This window comes from Narcine bancroftii, chromosome 10, assembly GCF_036971445.1.
Source record: "Narcine bancroftii isolate sNarBan1 chromosome 10, sNarBan1.hap1, whole genome shotgun sequence".
NCBI lineage: Eukaryota > Metazoa > Chordata > Chondrichthyes > Torpediniformes > Narcinidae > Narcine > Narcine bancroftii.
This window is the reverse complement of record NC_091478.1, coordinates 72,559,268-72,579,576: the sequence shown is the minus strand read 5'-3', so window position 1 is coordinate 72,579,576 and position 20,309 is coordinate 72,559,268. Positions and strand designations below refer to the sequence as shown.

Sequence of the window (20,309 nt, the reverse complement as noted above, 5' to 3'; positions counted from 1 at the left end):
TTACTTGTTCAACAATTGACAGTTGAAATCTGTATTCCAAAGTTTATAAATAACAAGGATGTTACCATTTCAGCTTCACCAATTGAAATCACTCTGCAAAACATTACTAGCCTTTTAAAAGTAAGACAACATCAGAAACCTTGGGCGCTGAAGGCTTTCTGATTCTGTTGGATCTTGATGTCTGTGGGTCTGCAGAGGCTGTGGGAATGCTGGCGGTGAATCCACGGACACTCATTAACTATGAACATAAGGGGTGCCAGGCAATTTCTGCTAGATGGTGAATCTTGGTCTGCCTTCCAGCAGACTAAGTGCAAGTTTCTGCAATGTTGCATTGTTTTATTACATGATAATAAAAGAATCTTGAAACACTCAAAAAATTGCACAGGATAAGTTGAGGAAACATACCATCACTGATATTTGAAATATGACGGCCTTCCTTGAATGATTATTATTCCAGCAAGGACTTCAGAACGAAATACTGAAGGTCCCATAATACCCTGGGTGCATCCTCTTCTCCCTTCTCCCATAGGAATGAAGGCTTGAGCGTGATGTTTTGCACCTAAATACCTTGCTTCCTGGAGCCATCAGTTGATGAAGGAACCCCACAACAATGGAATCCTGCTGCCCTTGCTTGATGCAATTTGACCTTTTATTTCCATTGTGATTGTGCCCTTGTTCCTCTAATTTATGTTAATATGTTAGAGTTCACCTGCTAGAACCCAGTACTCCACTGGAAATTGTGTAGCAAAAACTTACCTGAGCAGTTTAGTTAAGGCCAGTTGGCGAACATTCAGCAATTCAAAGCTCTCAGTGTGATTGTTGCAATTTTTCAAGGCAAAAAGCATCAGAATTTTCCTCCTATATCACCTTTGAACTTTGCTCTCCCACCCCCGACAGTACATTCACCCCTCTGGATGAGGCATTGCATCAGGCAGGATAATTGCTCCTGGTCGGAGCTGATGTCTGGTTAAGAAACCAATCCAAACCCCTTGCAGCAATGGAGCCTTTAAAATGAGAGCAGATCGTTTCCAGCTTCAGTGTTTTGCTAATCGTGACATTTTTGATTTCCTTCCTGCTGTCAAATTTGCCACACAAGACTGTGTATTAATGCAGTGCTTTGTACAGGAGAAGACTGACATTCATTTTTGAAATGTACAACTGAAAAATAACCAATTTTGCATAGATCCAAAGGCACGGTGTGGAAGATGCTGGAAATCAGAAATAGAAGCAGAAATGCAGAACAGGGCAGGAAGCGTCAGTGGAGAGAGAAACTGAGTTAATGCTTTAAACGAGTGGGCTTCTCAACCTTATTAACCTTTAACCAGTTTAAATCAGTGGTACTCAATCTTTTTTTTCAGCCTGCATACCACTACGTAATCACTTACGAATCACAGAGCACCTATGGCATAGGCCATAAGGCTCTTGGGATGGTACCATTTATATGCAGATTAAATGAACATATTTGCATGTGCATCATCACCCAATGTGCATTCGAAGAGCTGAACACTACCACCCCCCTCGCCCACCAATCAATTCTCATCTTTACTCTCTCCTCTCATTCATATCCTATTAACACATTTTGTCTGTTGGTGTGTGCTCCTCTCTCTGCCTTCTCTTTTCTTCTTCCTGGGTCTTTTAATTTAGGTGCCTATCTGCTTCTTACTAAGAAGAAGGGCTCAGGCCCAAAACGTCGCTTACGTATCTCTCCCTCCGATGTTCACTGTGAGACCAGCTGAGTTTCTCCAGCATTTCTGTGTGTTTTTACTGCAATCTCGGCGTCTGCAGATATTCGAGTTTGACTTCAGAGCAGATTTTACTCATTTGTTGAGATTATGATATTGCAGGCAACGTCAGCATTAATTGGCATCTGTAATTACTCTCCAGAATGCGAAAAAATGACTCACTGATGTTGTTCTGAGGATGTTACTCCTACATTGCTGTAGGGCACGGTGTTGCCGATTTAGATCCGGTGACAATGAAGGACCACCAACATAACTTCCAAGTCAGGTCAATGTTGACCAATAGGGAGCCAGCAGGCTGCCCTCGTCTTCTTCTTTGGACTTCCTGATGGCAGAGGGATGTCTGGAGTGCAGCCTGGGCAAGTCACTGGAGATCATTTTGTAGGTGGGACGTCCTGCAGACTCTGTGCAGCAGTGGTAAAGGGAAAGAATATTTTAGGTAGGGAAATAAGATGCCAATCGAGTCTGCTGCTCTGTCCTGAATGTTGAGTGTTGCTGCAATATAATTGAGGCATATGGGATGTATTCCATCATGCTCCTGCCTTGTGCTTTATAGATAGTGGAAAGACTCTGGAGTGGCTGGAAGTAAACCTATCACCACGTTACACCAAGCCTCTGACCTGCTCTTGTGGTGACAGGATTTATGTGGTCAACCCAGCATGTCAAAATGAGAAAACCCAGAAGTGTTGTGTGGATGGGGAATATCAAGTGGTCCTGTGGACTGTAGGCTAAGGTGCAGTTGCCAGACCACAGGTAGTTGTAACTAGTTTGTGTTGACGTTTACATCCACTGACATTAGTCAGTGGAAAGGTAGTTCACTGGTCCCTTGGTGACGATGAGGCTATTTCATCTATGTTACAACAATGCTGCTGCCACTAGGTAAATGTAGAGACTGGACAAGAAACATTACCTATCCTATTGACCACACTTTCAATGTTATGGGTTTTCAAAATATTGAGTGTTTCTTTTAGGTGTAGGAAGAACAAGGACTACATACTTGATTCATAAAAACACGAGTGTAAAAAAATATCTGTCTGTAGATAAGGTTGCACTGCTTAAAGGTTTTTAACGGAAGTGGAATGTAAAAAATAACCTCTTTTATGCTTGTATAAGACATTGGTGAGGTCAAATTTGGAGTATTGGGTGTAGATTTGGTCACCTAACTACAGGAAAGATAGCAATAAAATTGAGAGAGTGCAGAGAAGATTGACTAGAATGCTGCTGGGACTTGAGGAACTGAATTACAGGGAAATGATAAACAGGTTAGGACTTTATTCTTTGGAGCAAGGAAGAGATTTGACTGAGGTGTACAAAATTATGATGTGTATAGATAAATGCAGGAAGGCTTTTTCCACTGAGGTTTACTGAGAGACAAACCAGAGATCATGGGTTAAGGGTGAAAGAGGAGGCGTTTAGGGGAACATTAGGGGAAATTTCTTCGCACAGAGAGTAATGGGAGTATGTAGAATGAGCTGTTTGCTGAAGTGGTGAATGTGGGCTCAATTTTAATATTATGAAGCATTTGAACAGGTACCTGGTTGGGAGGAGTATGAAGGGCTATGGACTGGGTACAGGTCAGTGGGACTAGGCAGAATACTAGTTCACCGCACAAGAGAAGGGCCAAAGGCACAATTTTCAATGCTGTAATATTCTGTGGTTCAATCGTTATCAGCTCATAATAGTTTGTCAGCTCTGAACTGGGACCTTCAGCCCATGCTGACGAAGATGATAATCTGTGCTCATCCAATTTGGACTGGGCGTACAATATCCCTCAAAATCTTCCTTTCCAAGGACAAATGTAGTTTTACCTGCTTCTATCACGTTCCATATTCTCATCAGCCTCTGAAGCACCTCGGACCCCTTTTAGATCTTTCTCCTCACATCCCAAACCTATGCCATGAGTTCATCTGCCTTACCCATTGGGAAACATTCAAATTCTTGACAACTCTGACAGCCAGCAAGGCAGGACTTCTATTTTTCATTTGGTTCATGGTGGAGCTTTGATCTGATGACATAATGTTGCCACACTGAGCCTCAATGTTAAGGAGTGGAGAATGGGGGAACACACAGCAATGCGTCAACACTGGGGATCCAAAAATGATAAATTTGTGATATACTGCATGCCACAGGTAATCGGAGGTGGTTCATCACAGACAGTAAGTTCTTTTTCATGCTCTCTGAAAATAACTATTGATATTTTCAGGATTTCACACCAATTAGAGTTAGGTGCCGGTATTGAAGGTGAAAGAATAGACCAAATAAAATCCTACATCATATGAGATAAAGGTGGTTATAATAATTTTCTAAATCACATCTGAATCAAAAATCCAGCTGAACTTAATGGGCAACCAAGTGTGGATTTTAGGCAGAGCAGAAGAGTGGATAATCATCATTTAAAAAGATCCATATTGCATTCAAGTTATGCAAATAATCTCTTTGATGAATGTGCAAACAAAGTTTTTCGTTACCATCTTTGAATTCTTGTGAATGAGAATAGCAAGAGTTTTACCTTAGCATTAATTCATGGAACTGGGTCCAGTGGTACAAAATATCTTGTTGTATCTGAAGAAGAAAGTCAATAAATCTTTTGTAAATCCACTGAACACCTATTGATGATATAATCACGCTGTTGGAAATACAGAAGTCACATAAATGTAACTCTCCAATGGAGAGCAGTGCAGGTCATTCAGTCTGCTTGAAAAGGGTCTCAAGTGGACTGGTATAACAGTCTGCTTCACTGAAGGTGAAAGGAAATCAATGTTCTTGTTTCAGAACTCTAGAACCAAAATTATTTTTCTGTATCTCATTGAAAGCAATGGGAACTTAAGTTTGAAGGCCAGCAAATCCAATAATGGAATGATACCATAGGCTCTATGATAGAGGGGAAACTCAACTTATCTACAGGCTGCTGCTCTGTGTCACCTCAGACATATAAGAACACACATTCAATTGCATACATGAAGTTGGCAACATCTCTGAATTGCTCACGGTTGGAATGGCGAATTGCTGTGTAGGCAGAAGTTATTGGCGCTTGAAAAATGGAATGGAGAGATGTATATCAGGATTTAAAAGAAAGCTGCTGATGTTTAAGGATAGAGTGGCAACTATACAGGAAGAAGGCAAACAGGAGAGAAGGATGGCAAGCAGACAGAAGGAATGACAAATTGCATGAAGGTAAGCCTGCCTGTAGTCAGAACAAAGATATGAAACATAAGGGGCTATCGGTCATGGTCTGAATCTGGTGAATTGCCAGAATGTGATGTATACTTTAGAGAGGAGATGTATCCTGTTCATGGACCTGGGGGGCAAGAATGTTATTCCCAGCATGAAAAGATGAACAGCATTTAGCAGAATGATTTTTTTTTTTCTTCTGGAGTGTGTGCTGGCATCATAAATACTTGCCACCTGTATTATAATCTGAAGCCTTTCGGACTGATTATCAAAGTTCAACACTTTGATTTTAGAGATTGTTTAATAACCACTTTCCACATTAAATCTTGGTTTATGAAGGTCCATATTGCAAAAAAAACCTCAGTGGGATCTTTCCAGGCAGCTCCTTTGAGGACTGATGATGTTGGTGTTAGGATACAGACCCCAGACACCCTGGTCACAACTGAGCCTCCAGAACCCATGATCCTGTCCTTCGAACCAGCTTGCACTGTGTTGGGCACTATTGGTATTCCCAATAATGAGGCAGACAGAAGACTGAGGGGAACGATAGGCTTTATTGAGCTAGAGACTGCTAGCCTGGGTCCAGGCTAGGAATATGAGTGGGAAGGAGAGGGGACTCGACCTTTATGGCCCAGGGTCACATGGGCAGGACTAAGGGAGGTGCTAAGGCAGGGAGACACCCGGAGGGCAGGGCAGCCAATTCATACAGTCATATCACCACATTCACCCGCCCCTTTTTAAAAAAAGAACCCACCGGTAACAACAAAACCCAGAGGCAATAATAGCAGCAATTTAACAAAGCAACAATACAGCAGAACTCAACAATAAATACACAAAGTGGCGGGAGAAGTGGCTAGAGGTTGAGCCGCACAGATGGCCTCCTCTGTCTGCCGGACCACTGGGGAACCTGTGTGTCCATGCGGCACTCCTCCGGAGAGGGAGCCGATGGGGGAGTGTCCGCTGCAGGAACTATAGGGGTTGGGTTGCTGGAGGTGTACTCCTGGAGTGCTGGGTGGGTCCTCCGCAGCTGCATGAGGGGTAGAGGCCTGGACGTCTGGCTGCAGGACAGGCAGCTCGGACTCCAGGGCCATGTTTGGATGTGGCACCATTCGGTCCATGGCATGGTCAGCAGGCGGCAAGGCAGTCTCGGAGTCTCTCGCCCTTGCCAGGTCTCGTATGGGCACAGATTCCTCGTGGTCATCTGGGTACCTCACAAATGTGCATTGTGGGTTGGCATGTATGAGGTGTACCGCTTCAACCAGTGGATCCATCTTATGGCCTCTGACGTGCCTCCTTCTTGACGGAGGAGTGCTGGAGTTTGGGACCGTGAAGGGTGCAAGAAAAAAATGCTACCGGCCTGCCTGCCTGGTATAATGTAGCAACCAGTGCGAAGTTGGGGCATCGCTTTCCACCTGGAAGAGGACGGATTCATCCACGGCATGCATCATGGCCTTAGCGATGTCTCCACGAATTTGGTTGAAAGCAGCCTGGGCCTCCGTCGATAATGGAAAGTGGTCGACCATATTAGGGGATGGGCCTTATCGGTGTAGCTGGGCACCCACTGCGCATAGTACAAGAACAGCCCCAGGTTCCTTTTTAGTGCCTTCAAGGAGTTTGGGACAGGGAGCTCCAAAACTGGTCGCATGCAGTCAGGGTCAGGGGCAATGACACCATGTGCCATGACGCATCCAAGGAGGGCCAGGATCTTCATGTTGAACACGCATTTGTCCTTGATGTATGTCAAGTTGAGTAACCTGGCCGTACGCAAGAATTTTGTGAGATTTGCGTTGTGGTCCTGCTGGTCATGGGCACAGATGGTGACATTGTCGAGGTATGAGAGCGTTGCTGTCAGCCCGTGTTCCTCCACCATCTGGTCCATTACTCTCTGAAAAGCAGAAACACCGTTAGTAACGCCAAAGGGTACCCGCAAGAAATGGAAGAGTTTCCTGTCGTCTTCGAATCCAGTATAGATTCAATTGCTCAGACGGAGGGGGAGTTGGTGGTAAGCCAACTTGAGGTCATTAGTCAAAAAAATTCTGTATTTGGCAACCTATTGACCAAGTCGGCTATACCGGGGAGCAGGTACACATCCAGCTGGGTGAAGCGGTTGATGGTTTGACTGTAATCAATTACCATCCTCTGACTACGAGGACCTGTGCACTCCAGGGACTGGTGCTAAGGGGTATGATCCCCTCCACCAGAAGTCGCTGGACCTCAGCCAGGATAAATTACATATCCTCCGAACTATAGCGCCGACTTTTGGAAGTGATGGGTTTGCAATCCGGGATGAGGTTCATGAAAAGCAATGGAGGGGGCACCCTTAAGGAGGTGAGACCACAGGTCGTAGCCGGGGACCGAGTGCCAGGAACGCTGGACGGTGCTGGGGACCAAGTGATAACACCGCTGGACGGAGATTGGGTGCTGGGGCCACAGGACGGAAATGAGGGCTGGTTATCTGGTCTGAAAGTCAAGGCCTAGGAGGATCAGCATGCAGAGGTAGGGCATAATTAATAACACAAAGTTGTTATAACAATTCCCCCACTGTCAGCGACACTACACAATACCCCCGGATACTTGTCTGTTGGTCCCTTGCTGCCAAACCAACCCGGTCATGGGTCGCACCAGGAGGGAGAGTCACTGGATTACGTCAGGGTCTATGAAACTTTCCGTACTGCCGCTATCAAAAGACAGTTCGTTTTATGCCCATTCACTTCAATTTGCATAATTGAATTCGAGATCGGGTGAGGACTAGCTTGATTCAGTGTTACTGAAGTGAGGACTGGTGTTTCTTCATTGTTGTCATCGGTGGGGAGGGGTGCCCAAGTTGACAATCTCCATGTTGACCACACAGCATCAGATGAAGAAGAAGGCGGAAGTGGAGACATGGTGGTTGGAAATGACATCACTGGAGCGGGAGGCCGAGGTGCTGAGGTTGGGAGCGGTGGCTGGTAAGATGGTGCTCCCCTCACCGTGCACGCGGTCAGCACTGGAAGCGCTCCAGGAATGACACCGCACTGCTTGCAGGCTGCAATCGGAACCTGCAGACCTTTTGATAGTGGCCCTTCTTTCCACAGCCCGAGCTCGTCGCTCCTTTCATGGGGCAGAGGCACCTCACGTGCTTGGCCTGCCTGCAGAAGTTGCATTTTGACAATGCGGTCGGCGTGATTGCAGCCACAGTAGGGTTGCTGAGTCCCATGCTGATGGCCCTCATGGTGGAACGTATACAGTTGGCCCGCTTCAGCCCACGATTGACACCACCTGGCATTGGGTTGAGTCCAGAGTTCTGATCAAATCAATTGCCTTTTTGAGAGGGAGCGGGTCCTCCTCGAGGAGTCTTTGCCGGATGTAGTTCGACTTCATCCCCGACACGCAGGCATTTCTGATGAGCTCTTCCATGCACTGGGTCAGCGATATCGTGCCTGGGCCCATGAGATACCCCAAACAGTCTTTTCCCAGTGTTTCCGGGATGCCAGCAGGTAACGTGAGTAAACCATGTTCACATTCGGTTTATAGAGTAGCCGCAGCTCAACCATTGCCTCGGTGTAGGTCGTGCTGGCTTGGATGGTCAGGAAGGCCTTCTGGCCGACTCATGCCTGAATGATCTTGAGCTTCTTTTCGTCCGAGTTGACCACCTCTGCAGCGGTGTCGACGAAACTATTAAAACAGTGCTCGAAGAGTACCAATGCACCCGGGACTTGGGGGTCTACTTCCAGCCATTCAGGGTGCTGCAATTTCTCCATAACCGGAGAGTTCCAAAATCTAGCTCAATAAATTGTTGGGCACTATTGGTAGCTTAATAATGATGCAGACAGAAGGCTGAGGGGAACGATAGGCTTTATTGAGCTAGATTTTGGATGCTGGCCCGGGTCCAGCCTTGGAATATGAGTGGGAAGGAGAGGGGACTCGTCCTTTATGGCCCGGGGTCACATGGGCAGGACTAAGGGAGGAGCTAAGGCAGAGAGACACCTGGAGGGCAGGCCAGCCAATGTATACAGTCATATCACCACACACTGTGGGCGAGCATTCGTGATTTTCTTGACGTTAAGTGTATCCCAACCAGGAGAAGTCCCAGGAAAAAAAAAACACATAAAGGGGCAATGGAGAAGGGCCTGATGGTCAATTCACAAAACATGAAGAAACGTGATTTCTTTAGAATTTGACAGATCGTCCAGTGGTAAAGCTGTTTCACGAGAAACTATCTGTGTTGACCAAACTAACATTTTGAAAAATGCTCAAGGTAGGATTTTTTTTGCCTTGCGTTCAGAATTTTCTTCGACAAGCACTGAAAGAAAAGAAAATGGGGAATTTGTGACCATTCAAATCCTATGAACTCCCGTTTTCTGGATTTTTTTCTGGAGTGAATTGCAATAACACCCATTTCTGAATAATTTTAATCATGCTATCTTCATCAGTCATTTACATTTCAACAACCAATGGTCCACAGAGAATATAAAGTGGAAATGTAGCCTTGCTTTAATTGTGCAGTGCTAGAAGGTCAGGTATTTGAACATTGCCAAGGACATAGCTGGAGGGTTTGAAATTGAGGTGTTGTTTAAGTGGGAGTCATTGCTTGTCTAAATGTCTAAATGTAGGAATGGCAAAGAAAGTTTAGATGGTGGGATGTTAATTGAGTATTGGTGGTATCTCATGGTATTCTTACATTAGAATTTTTCTGTATTTTCACTTTCCCTGTGCAGTGCGGTACAGTGTGAACAAAACGAGCACAAACAATAAAGGCTGGACTACAGACTTTAATTAGCTTAAAACTTGCAAATAAGGCTCTGTATCCCTTCTGTCTCTGTGTGCTCTGCTCCCGCCCAAGGGCCAGCATGAGCCTTTATATTCGGACCAGTGATTGGCAGGGAGTAGGTTGAGCCGGTCTCCCAGTAGTGGATTGCCCACTGAAGTAGGCAGTGCAGAAGGGTGGACAGGTGCAGGTAGTCACCTATAGTCCAGTGGCTGTATCACCACACCTTGCCTTCTGTTTGTTTTTTGATGTTTACTTGTTGGCAGTGAGTAGCTCCAGGATTCATTCGGGAGAGTGCTTTTAATTCAACAGCTCAATGAAGGGAGAATGGGGTGAAGAGACTGAGTGTATTTGATATCTGCCCCCTTTATATTTCCCTGAGTTTTTGAGCACTTCCTCATAGATGAGCCTAGATATTTACCTGCAAAGGCAGGTTCAAGTGCAGCCATGGAAATTAAATATTGTTTTAACCTGGGTTTTGCTTTTCTTTTCCATCTTTAAGTTCCACTCCAATTATTTCATCCTTTGCCTTCGTCATGTAAGGTTTCTACTGCGGTCTGGATTTGCAGGTGTCAGTTACCCTCACCAAAGTGGTCATTTGCAACAGGTGTGCCGACATAGTATATCCTATCAGAGAACCCAATGCAGCTAAATTCTAAATCTGACCTCAGCCCTCTCCTCACTCCAAGATTCACCCACCTGCAATTCCAATGCAGGCCACTAAATAATAAATAGGAGCCATTCCGACTTCTTCCTTCCCCAATCAGAAACTCTGAGGCTTTTTTTTATGGTAAAGGTTTCCCCCTTCATCACAATTTTAGACAAAATTTAAAGGGCTACAGTCCATAATATGTGAGGCAGACAAGCAGATTGACCTATTTGTATGAAAGTACACTATTAAATCAGAAATAAAATCAGTACTTCATTTTTAGGTGGAGTGAAAAACAGCATTTCTTTAATCAGTGTTCTGGCTACAACAGGGCATGGAGATAGGGTGGGTTTAGTTCATGTATGCAGGTTAGGATCAGTGTAAGGAGTGAGACATAAAGGTCTGCAGATACTGTGATGTAGTAAAAACTCAGTGAAATGTGGGAACTCAGCAGGTCTCGCAGGGTCCATAGGATGTAAAGATATATTACTGATGTTTTGGGCCTGAGCCCTTCTTCAAGGTCTGAGCAAACAACAGGAAGGCATCTGAATGAAGACTCTCTCTCTCTTCTTTCCTTTCACAAGCCAAAACCAATTCTCACCTTTCCCCTTATCATATCTGTTATATACAGTGGAAACTTGGGACTATTTTATGCTGGAGCATGAACACTGCAAGATTGTAAGAGCTGCATCACACTTGAGTGGTGAGCATGCTCAGTGCAACAGTGTATTCATACATGACTAGCAGCCTGACCAGTACTGATGTAAGTAGAAGTTTGTGCTGTAAACTTACAAGTTTTTCTGAGTGTTTATTAAGACTTCCGATGGTACTTGAGGACATAACAATATCCAATTAACACCTTTTGACTGTGGTCTGAACTCCTCCCCCTCCTATTCTTCCCCCTTCTCTCTCCTCTCCAGTCTTTATTCAGTTTCCTTTCTGTTTTTTGCTTATACCTTGAGGACCAACTAGTTTTTCCACTGGCATTGTTCCAGTAAACATTCATGCCTGGTCTCCTGCTGAATCCCAGAAATGACCACATGGCTGGAAGGGAAATTGGGGCATCAGAAGCCCCCCCCCCCCCCCCAACAATCCAGAAGAATGGTTCTTCCCACCCTGCTTGGAAGGCAATTCAAGCAGAGGGGGAGACCTGAACAAAATTCTGACCTGATATAATTGCAAAATTAAATTGCAAATCTCCTAACCCGAAGCAGGGAGTCCTCTGGTGATGTCATCAGGCTTCATCTATAAAGTTAACCTCAGACCTGAATGAAATCCCAGCTGTGTGGTTGCAGGATATGGGGGGGGGGGGGGGGTGGGAAGGAGATGACTGGGAGAGGAGGAGATGATTGGGGAAAAGATGGTTGGAGGAGGAGATGATTGGGGGAGATGTCTGGGGGAAGATGATTGGAGGAGGAGATAATTGGAGGAGGAGATGATTTGGGGAGATGACTGGGGGTGGGGGAAGACCTGAGCCAGAGAAACCCAAAATTTCTCAGTGATATTCTGAGAGGCACATCTGCTCCCCTGGTCTCAACTGGAAGCTGAGAAAATAAACTGTTAATCTTAACCCTCTCTGGGAATTCTCTGGCTCTTTTTAGTTTGTCAGGGGACCACCATTGACAAACCATTAAGGACTGAGGTTAACATTGTAGATTGAGCCTGATGACATCATCTGAGGACTCTTGGCTTTGGATGGCTGCAATTTAATTTTACACTGGTATCAGCTGTGAAGAGTGTTCCGGTTTCCTTCTCTGCTCTAACTGCCTTCCAAACAGGGTGAGTTAAATATCTAGATACTGATAGTTTCATTTCACAAGCAATCGTGTTTAGGAAGTACCTTATTCACTTTATGATGTATTTTATCTGCTTTTTCAATCTGCAATTTTCTATTGGTTTTCCTCTTTTATTCCCTTCTGAATCATAGACATTCAGCTGTGTGTATATCCTTTCTACAGTGGCTGGCAGCCGAGTACGCTCGAGCCTACCAACACAAGTGGTCTACCATGAATCTCCTGATCAGAAGCGTATATTTCATTGGGCAGAATTAAATGAATGTTTTATTTTCCCCTTGGTGGGACATATCAGCCACTGTAACAGGAGAGGTGAGAGCTGATGTCATTAATCACAGATATTGGCTGGTGGGATATATCAGCCAACAAAGCTGCTTGAGTTAGGACGGATGAGACTTATAACTAGGAGTGGATGGTTAGCTGCAGCCCTTTGCGTCTGCACAAAGACACTCCATAATATTGTCAGGCATAACTTCACTCCTGTTTTATAAATTATTGATTGAATAAAATTTTATTTGATTGGTAAAATTGGCCATTAGCTGCCATCTGTTGCTTGAGTAAACTTGAAGTAATTGGAAACATTGTTTTACTGGTTTAAAATAATGCTTAATTTTTTTTATTAAATGCTAGAATATGTTCTTTATTTTCTTTCATTGGAGTTTTCCTTTGCTGGTAGCAATGAAAAAAAAGCTTCTTGAGTTAATAAATCAATGTCGGCTAAATAATCTTAATTTTTCTCAATTTCATTGTCACGCTCTGCAAACATCTGTTTAATTTTACTGTGAAGGTGCCATTGTCAATGAGCTAATTTTGAAACAAGCCTAAATTAAATCTAAGTACCATCACCTGCCCCCACCCTGCTGAACTTAATCTGTTCAAGTTCCTGCTGATGACTCTGGACCACAGCAGTGAGGCCTGGAGCAATGACAGTGCTTTGTGCATCAGAGGGGAGGCAGTGTAGACCCTGCTCCCAAATCTTTGGAAGTGTTAACGTTGTCAGCAAAGCTGTACCTCTGCTTTAATGTCAGTTGAAACTATCTGTTAATAATGTTAAAAAGCATTTAAAATTATGGAAGTGAAATTATTAATTCAACATTTGTTTTAAAAGGTCACGTTTAAAGAAAGCAGAAAAATAAATAATTAAAGCTTGAGCCTTTTTTTTTTCTTCCGTGCAGCCCCACCAGATGTAACCTGGTAGAGGATCCAAGAGTAGATTGCCCAGTCTGAAAACTGGAGAATGTCAGAAAGCCCCACTTCCACCATTGGACTCCCACACAGAGTTAAGCAGCTAAATGCAGATTATCAGAAGATCTTGGCCAGTGAGATTTAAATTTCCACCTCTGTGTGGGAGCCCTGAAGTTCCTGGCAACTACCCAGCATGAATGGGTGGAATTATTGGTCGATACCTACAAAGTTAGAGCCATTGCTGGAAATATTCTTGTTATTGGTGGAAAATATTGGTTGATTTCAGTACTACAGACTAACATTGAGCAGATATTATGGATGGTTTCAGGAGCCGAGTTTTGAGTGCTTGAAAATTTGTCCATGTTTTATTTTGTGAAGATTAAACACAGTTGTCACAGTGTGGAATTCAATACATCTGTATTCATCTCTTTTTAGCAGTTAAATGATAATTTGTAGAGACACTGGGATCTATAACATCTCCATAAATGTTGTATAGATTTACTATTTGGTGTTTGAAATCCTGTGAGGTTGGTTTTTTTATCTATCACCTGCTACAAGATAATAGGCTGTGTCAGGTAAGTAATTGCCAATGTGCCCCCCAGAATGAGCACCTCCCACCATTAATTACATGTTTGATTTATTTAATTCCCATTACATGTTAGACATGAGTCAATGTTCTAAAATGTGTGGTTTAAAAATTACTGTGGAAAATGCTGTATTGTAAAAAGTTGACTGGAGAAGAACCGAACAAGTCAATTGATTGCAGAAAGTGCATGGGGACGAGTTGATTATTTCTTACATTTTTGTGGGGAATAAAACAGCCTCATTAAGGTCACCTTGAATTACAGGTATTTGTTTTGTGATTGCTATTTTAATTAAACAATTGGCACAATCGTTCTTGCAACTAGCAAAATGTAATTTCGGTTTCATCTAAAGTTCCATTGGAAAAAGTATATTCATATGAAGATAATAATATTAAAGTGGCAACCAAAAGGTACCCTTTTATGGTTTGTATTGTCTGCATGGTGAATGCAAACTCCAAGTCAGATATTATTAGAAAATATATGAAAATATATGGAATGTGCTTCGAAACATTGCATGCATTTTATAATTTTTCGAATTAAACGCAGCAGGGGAAAAATCATAGAACGTCCAACTTCAAATGTGGTTCGATGACTCTCTGGCTGATTTAAAAAAAAAATCAAATCCTGTCGAACTCGTTCTCCAAATTCCCGCAAAAAACTTTCTTAATTTTTATTTTGAACTATCCAATATCCAACCACCCACCAAAGAATGCATTCCAAATCCTGACTAGATATTCATTTAAGAAGTTTTACCTTGTGCCTTTGCTGGTTCCCCTGCTAAAGGCCTTAAATCTATGCTCTCTGAACACTGACCCTTAAGTCATTGCAAGCAGTTTCTCCAAATTGTACTCTCTCTAAACTGTTCATGATTTTCAGTATTATCAGATCTCCTCTTAGCCTTCCCCACTGTAAGAATGATTCCAGCTTCTTCAGACTGCCTGCATATCTGCAATCTCTCATCTCTGGAACCATCCCAGTTAATATATTCCAAGCATCATGTGAAATATCTGCAGTCCAAATCATTTTTTTTTTGCACTCTTGGATAGGCTGAAGGGAGAAAAAAAGCTTGTCAACTGTTCAGCAATTCCTTCCCTTCTTTCTCCCTTTTTGAGCTTGTCTTTGTTTTATCAAAGCAGTTATCAGTTGGTGAGTCCCTGCAATTTCCATCCCTGCTCTTTTGCGTTTCCAAAGGGAGGATATCACCTTCTTCACTCCCTCCTGCGCTCAATGCGCTAACTGCATATCTGCACCAATACACAGAACCGTTTCATTCCATGACTTAATTAAAAAAAAAAGGACAACCTACCTTTACCGCCCTCCTTCTTCACTTAAAATCTTTGTGTTTCACCTATATGATTATTTTTGAATTGGCTTCTCTTGTATTTCTCCATAAATGTATTAAGACACTTTCATTTATTTCCATACACAGTTAAAAGATCATTTCTGTCTACCTGCTTAACCTTTTAATGCCAAGTAATTGTGGATTTAAAAAAATCCTTAAACCTCTCTTGCAATACACCCCAATAAATATTTAGTGACAATGTGAAAGTTTCCTGTTGCCTATTTGCTGCCTCGACTGTTGCAAAATTATGGAACATTAAGGTTTTCTTGCTTCATGGTGCTTCCCAAGCATACTTACCCTGCCAAATAGTTAAGATCTACCACCATAAAAATGACCGCAAAGCACTAGCTTTTTGACAGGTAATGATTTTCAAAATAGGTTTACTTAGTTATGGAATTTCGAGTGGTACGTTAGAAAGGGAGCTCTTTATTCTGAAGCAGCATTTGATAAGTTCATAGTTAAAAACACAATGCTGGAAAAAATCAGCAGGTCAATCAATGCACTTTATGGAGCAAAGGTAAAGGTACGTTTTGGTCTTGAGCCTTTCAAGGTATGACAGAATGTAGACAGGGGTTTTTGTTCACTTTTTATGTACTTTTAGTGATTTTTAAAAAAAAAAAAATTGGTCTATTGCAAGAAATCTGTAGCCATGGTTTAAAGGACCAGCTTTGTTTGCCAAAGTTTAACATTGTATTTTCATTGATAAACCTTATGACGTGATCGGCAGCCATATAATCCTGCTGTGATCCAAACAATCCAAGTTATTAGACCTATTTACTCAGAAAAGCAAAAATGTCTCCAGTTAACAAGTACAACCACAAAACTAGATGTACGACTTGAGTGAATCTATGCGAAGGTATGGGCAGCGTGATGCATTTGGGTATTGTTTTTTTCCCAGAATGTTTTTACCGTTACCTGGTTTTTATTGTTAAAATTGCCAGTAAAATATTCTTCGACTTCAAGGCTAGTGGTGGTTTTGTAATTTTATGGAAGGAAACTAAAAGGAAATTGTATCTTGTGCAATACCATGAAAATAATCTAAGTTCACAAGAGGAACACAATTTATTTTTTAATTATCAGTTTTGAATAGGGATAAATTAATTGGGCCATTGTGTATATATGTTCCTTAACCTCAAGTAATTTTAATGTAAAGTGTTTGCCATCACTGTTAGGTTTTGCGTGTCAGATTTTTGAAAAGTCTTGGGTTGATTAATATTATCCATTGTCCTGTAACCATGGCAATAGGGTCAGCACATATAATACTTAATTTAATCTTCCCACTGCTTGTGTGCATCACCAGTGTCCAAATAAGAGGAAGTCTCGCGTTTTGCGACTGTTATTATCTGTATCACCAGACTTTCACATGACCAAGAGGAATAAACCCGTTTTATTTAATATATGCAGTAAAATTCTGACACCCCCCCCCCCACACACACACACACACACACACACACACACACACCACCCCAATCACGCATATACACAGTGCTCTTAAGGATTTTGATAGGTTTCCATCAGCTCTATGGATTCATAAGCATGTCGTTCAGTCAAATGAACATTTGTGGATTCTCATTGCTGATACAATTGGCTGCAGAGTCTGATGGTGTTGCTAGCCAGGTGGGTCAAGTGCACTGCTTTATCTTCATTTGGCCCAGACCTTGTGTTATCTCATCTTAAAAGCTGTGGTGGCTGGAATTGGGAAGGGGGTGGGGAAGAGTAGCGCAGACAATTGGGCGAAGAGACAGACACAGGCTCAGAGAGGGCAGGGAGGGATGTTTTCTGCATGCAACTGCTGACTGTTAATCATACTTGGTGTTATGTTGACTTGTAGGGTGTCAGCAGGCAGTACAGAACAAGATAAGAGCTGAATTTCATACCCATGATTTCAGTATGTTTGAATCATTTTTTTTGGTGAAGCTAAACCAAAAGGAGTAATGTTCGATTTACCAGATATTGCTTTCTATTTCAAATATGTTGCTGTTCTATACAAAACACACCACTATTTCACCAAGCATGTCATAATTGTTGATGAAAAATAAAAATATTCACTTATTTTTAAAAGGAATGCCAGAAACACACTTAATTGTGTAAAGAGCTCATGAAAAAATGTTAAAGCATTTAACACACCAAATTATGAGTGGTGGTGTGAAAATCAAGAAATGGGGATTACTAATAATAATCTACTTTTACCCTTCTGGTTTTGTGTATTTTTTTTCTACATTTTCATTAATTCTGATTATCAAACAATTTTAATGGCAGGTGGTTTCTTTCAATCTCACCAAAAAATACAGCTTTTAAACAGGATTAGTGATGGAATATTTTCCTCCTTCTTTAAAATGCAGAAATTAGTCAGCTATAGTGTTTATAACTAGGTTATCTCATTTTGGTTTTATTTGAAAAAAACATTAAGTATCACTCAAAACCCGATTTAGGGGAAAAAAAAAAAGAAAATGCGAGGCATATGAAACGCTATACATTAAAGCAAACCTTACATGACCAAATCTTTTTGTGATATACCTACTTCTGTATATATTCATGTGGCAGGCAACTATAATAAGATGAAGCATGTAAAACATATCCGCATCTAAGAGCACCCAGGAGCAGTGATAGACTGGTGTATTTCAGTCATTTCTCACTGCTGTTATTATGAATATGTTATGCAGGCACCATAACGCCATGAGATTTCTGCATCTTTGCAATTTTTTTTGATTGCCAATTTTCTCTATACAGTTGAACAGCTACAACATTTCCCATGTTGTCTTTGGCCTCTGAATGGAAATGCAACCATCAATGGATAGTGAGTGTCAGTTTGTGTAATAAATACATGCGCGCAAGACACATTCTGCATTTTACATATCAATCTCTGATTTCTTTGCTTATGTTAATAGAAGAGGCAGTTTCTGTGCATTATCGGTTAAAATTAAAATAAGCTTTTAAGGCTTACACCCTCATTACACATATTAGAATGTCAAAGCCAGCAGATTAACAAAGGGTGGATAAGGAAATGGCCTGTAATGGTTCAGATTTTGTTTTAGCAGGGGTCAGAGGCTCTCTGATGCACGCAGAATATATGATAAATAAATTCTGAGGGTTGTGATTTTATTTTAAAAATTTTTTGCCAACAATCTTGAATTTGGTAAATGAAGTGATTCCATATCTTTTGTTTGGAAAAAAATAATATTTATTAATAAGCCTGATATTTTTTTTCTTTCTTTTGCAAAATTTTACAGGCACATAGAATTTTGCAATTTGTAGTAAACATATCCAGTCAGTATTGTTTTAGGCATCAACTTAAACTGTAATTCATGATGTTCTGTTAAATGTTTGGATCGGCATTACTTCCCCCCCCCCCCCTTCACCCCCCCCACCTCAGCCCCAATTCAATTTTAAGAAGCCATATATGAACAGATAAATATTTTTGCAACGTTTGATATTTTAATAAAGTTCTTGCATTATTTAATGGTGAGGTTAAAAAACACAGCTGGTGCATCATGTTAACTGCATCTGAAAATATGATGGGATGTGCTGCTTTGCTTGTCAAACATTTATCTTGTGTCCGAATGCACGCCCATGACCACAGCTGCCTTGCATTCTATTAACTGAGCACAAAAATTTGGATTTTTACTGTCAACCGTTAGATCTCCAGAAGTCATTCATTTACATGTACTCACAATCTTGGGCTTTAAATCGTCCATGTATTGCACACAGGGCTGATGATAGGCAGCCCTGTCCTTCATCTTATAGATGCTCTTGATACCCCAGCAAGCCTTTTGTTAGTATTGATGTAAACATTACCACAAATCACCGCTTAGGGACCAGAAAACAATTGACTAACTGTTTTCAGATCCAATACACATAACTTGATCAGACACAAAGTTTAAGTACAGTTAGCCTTGGCAACATCAACTAAAGCTGAAAATAGTGGCTGTTAATGGGCCACACAGTGAGAGCCTGAAGCCAGGATCATCTCAGGGAGAGTCTATGTGGCAGTACAGTCAGAACATGGAAGCAAGTGGTCAGCTCTCTTTCTAAAAGTGCCTCTGTGTCCTTAGAGCTTTTCAAAGAAAAGCTGATTTGTTTATGGTGATGAAGTAGCTGTGAATTGGTCATTTTTTTTGCGTCTTGCTGGTCACCACTGGTGTAAAAAAAGTAAGATTCTTCTCCGCAAGGCCGCTCTTCAAATTTTGTGGGGTGCCCGACGCAAGAGAACACCTCCCAATTTACAATGGATGCTAATTTGGTGCCAATCTGTTGGGATATTTGCATACTGGACAAGCCATGAAGGTTGAATGGTGCAAAATGGGAATTATGCGTCATTAAGCATTTTGCCTCCAGAAATCAGCTGAAGCCTGATTTTTTTTTTGAGGGAGTTCTTTTATTTCAGATTGGCTCATCAGCAAACTCCTCCCCCCCTCCCCACACACACACACATACTCAAAGCCTTGTAAGGTAGAACTCAGCCTTCACCAATCTGTTCTTCCATCTTTTCATTGCTTCTCCTTTAGTGCACATGTTCTTGTGGAACTGCCTGTGTCGTGAAGAGGGATGTGATGGAAATTGGTTATTTTGGATACAGTAGGAATGATTGGCAAGTGCAGACTGACCTATGGCAACCTAGCACTTTATGAGAACTATTGCTCTCTCCATATACCATTGAAGTCAGCCCTGTGCTGCATGCTCTGACTGAATTATACAATGACTGATTTATTCCATGAAGGCACTCAGAGGGGGGAGAAAGGCAGAGTGATGAAGAATTGAATCAAGGATATGTAATATAGGTTAGATAAGTAAGGGATTGTGACAGAAGAAAAATGGCAACAGTGAACTGATTAAGTTACTTTTATAAGTGTGAGCTATTTTAATCACATTTCTCTGGCTGTGACCAGATAGAGTTTTAAAGGGATGAAATTGCTGGGCCAACCTTCACCTTGAATTAAATCTGATATACATGCATACAGCCAACCAGATATTGCGTTTAAATATTCTTACACCAATTAAAAGAAACATTTTGATCAAGGGGGAACGTGGTTGTGTTGCAAATAAGATCTTTCATTTCCTTTTGATGTAAATGAATTGGCAGAATATACTTTTGAATCTTG

General features: G+C 41.9%; 1 long non-coding RNA gene across 2 annotated transcripts in view; it reads left to right on the top strand.

Moving 5' to 3' along the window:
* The first annotated feature begins 11,030 nt into the window (after positions 1-11,030).
* The window catches only part of LOC138744731 (uncharacterized), a 231,957-nt gene continuing 222,678 nt past the window's right edge, over positions 11,031-20,309 (top strand). Inside the window, exon 1 of one of the 2 annotated variants that reach the window (XR_011345736.1) lies at positions 11,031-11,069. This is a non-coding gene — a long non-coding RNA (uncharacterized lncRNA). Of the gene's footprint in view, positions 11,070-15,994; positions 16,067-20,309 lie in introns of those variants that run through there. The other variant, XR_011345737.1, reaches the window with a different exon arrangement.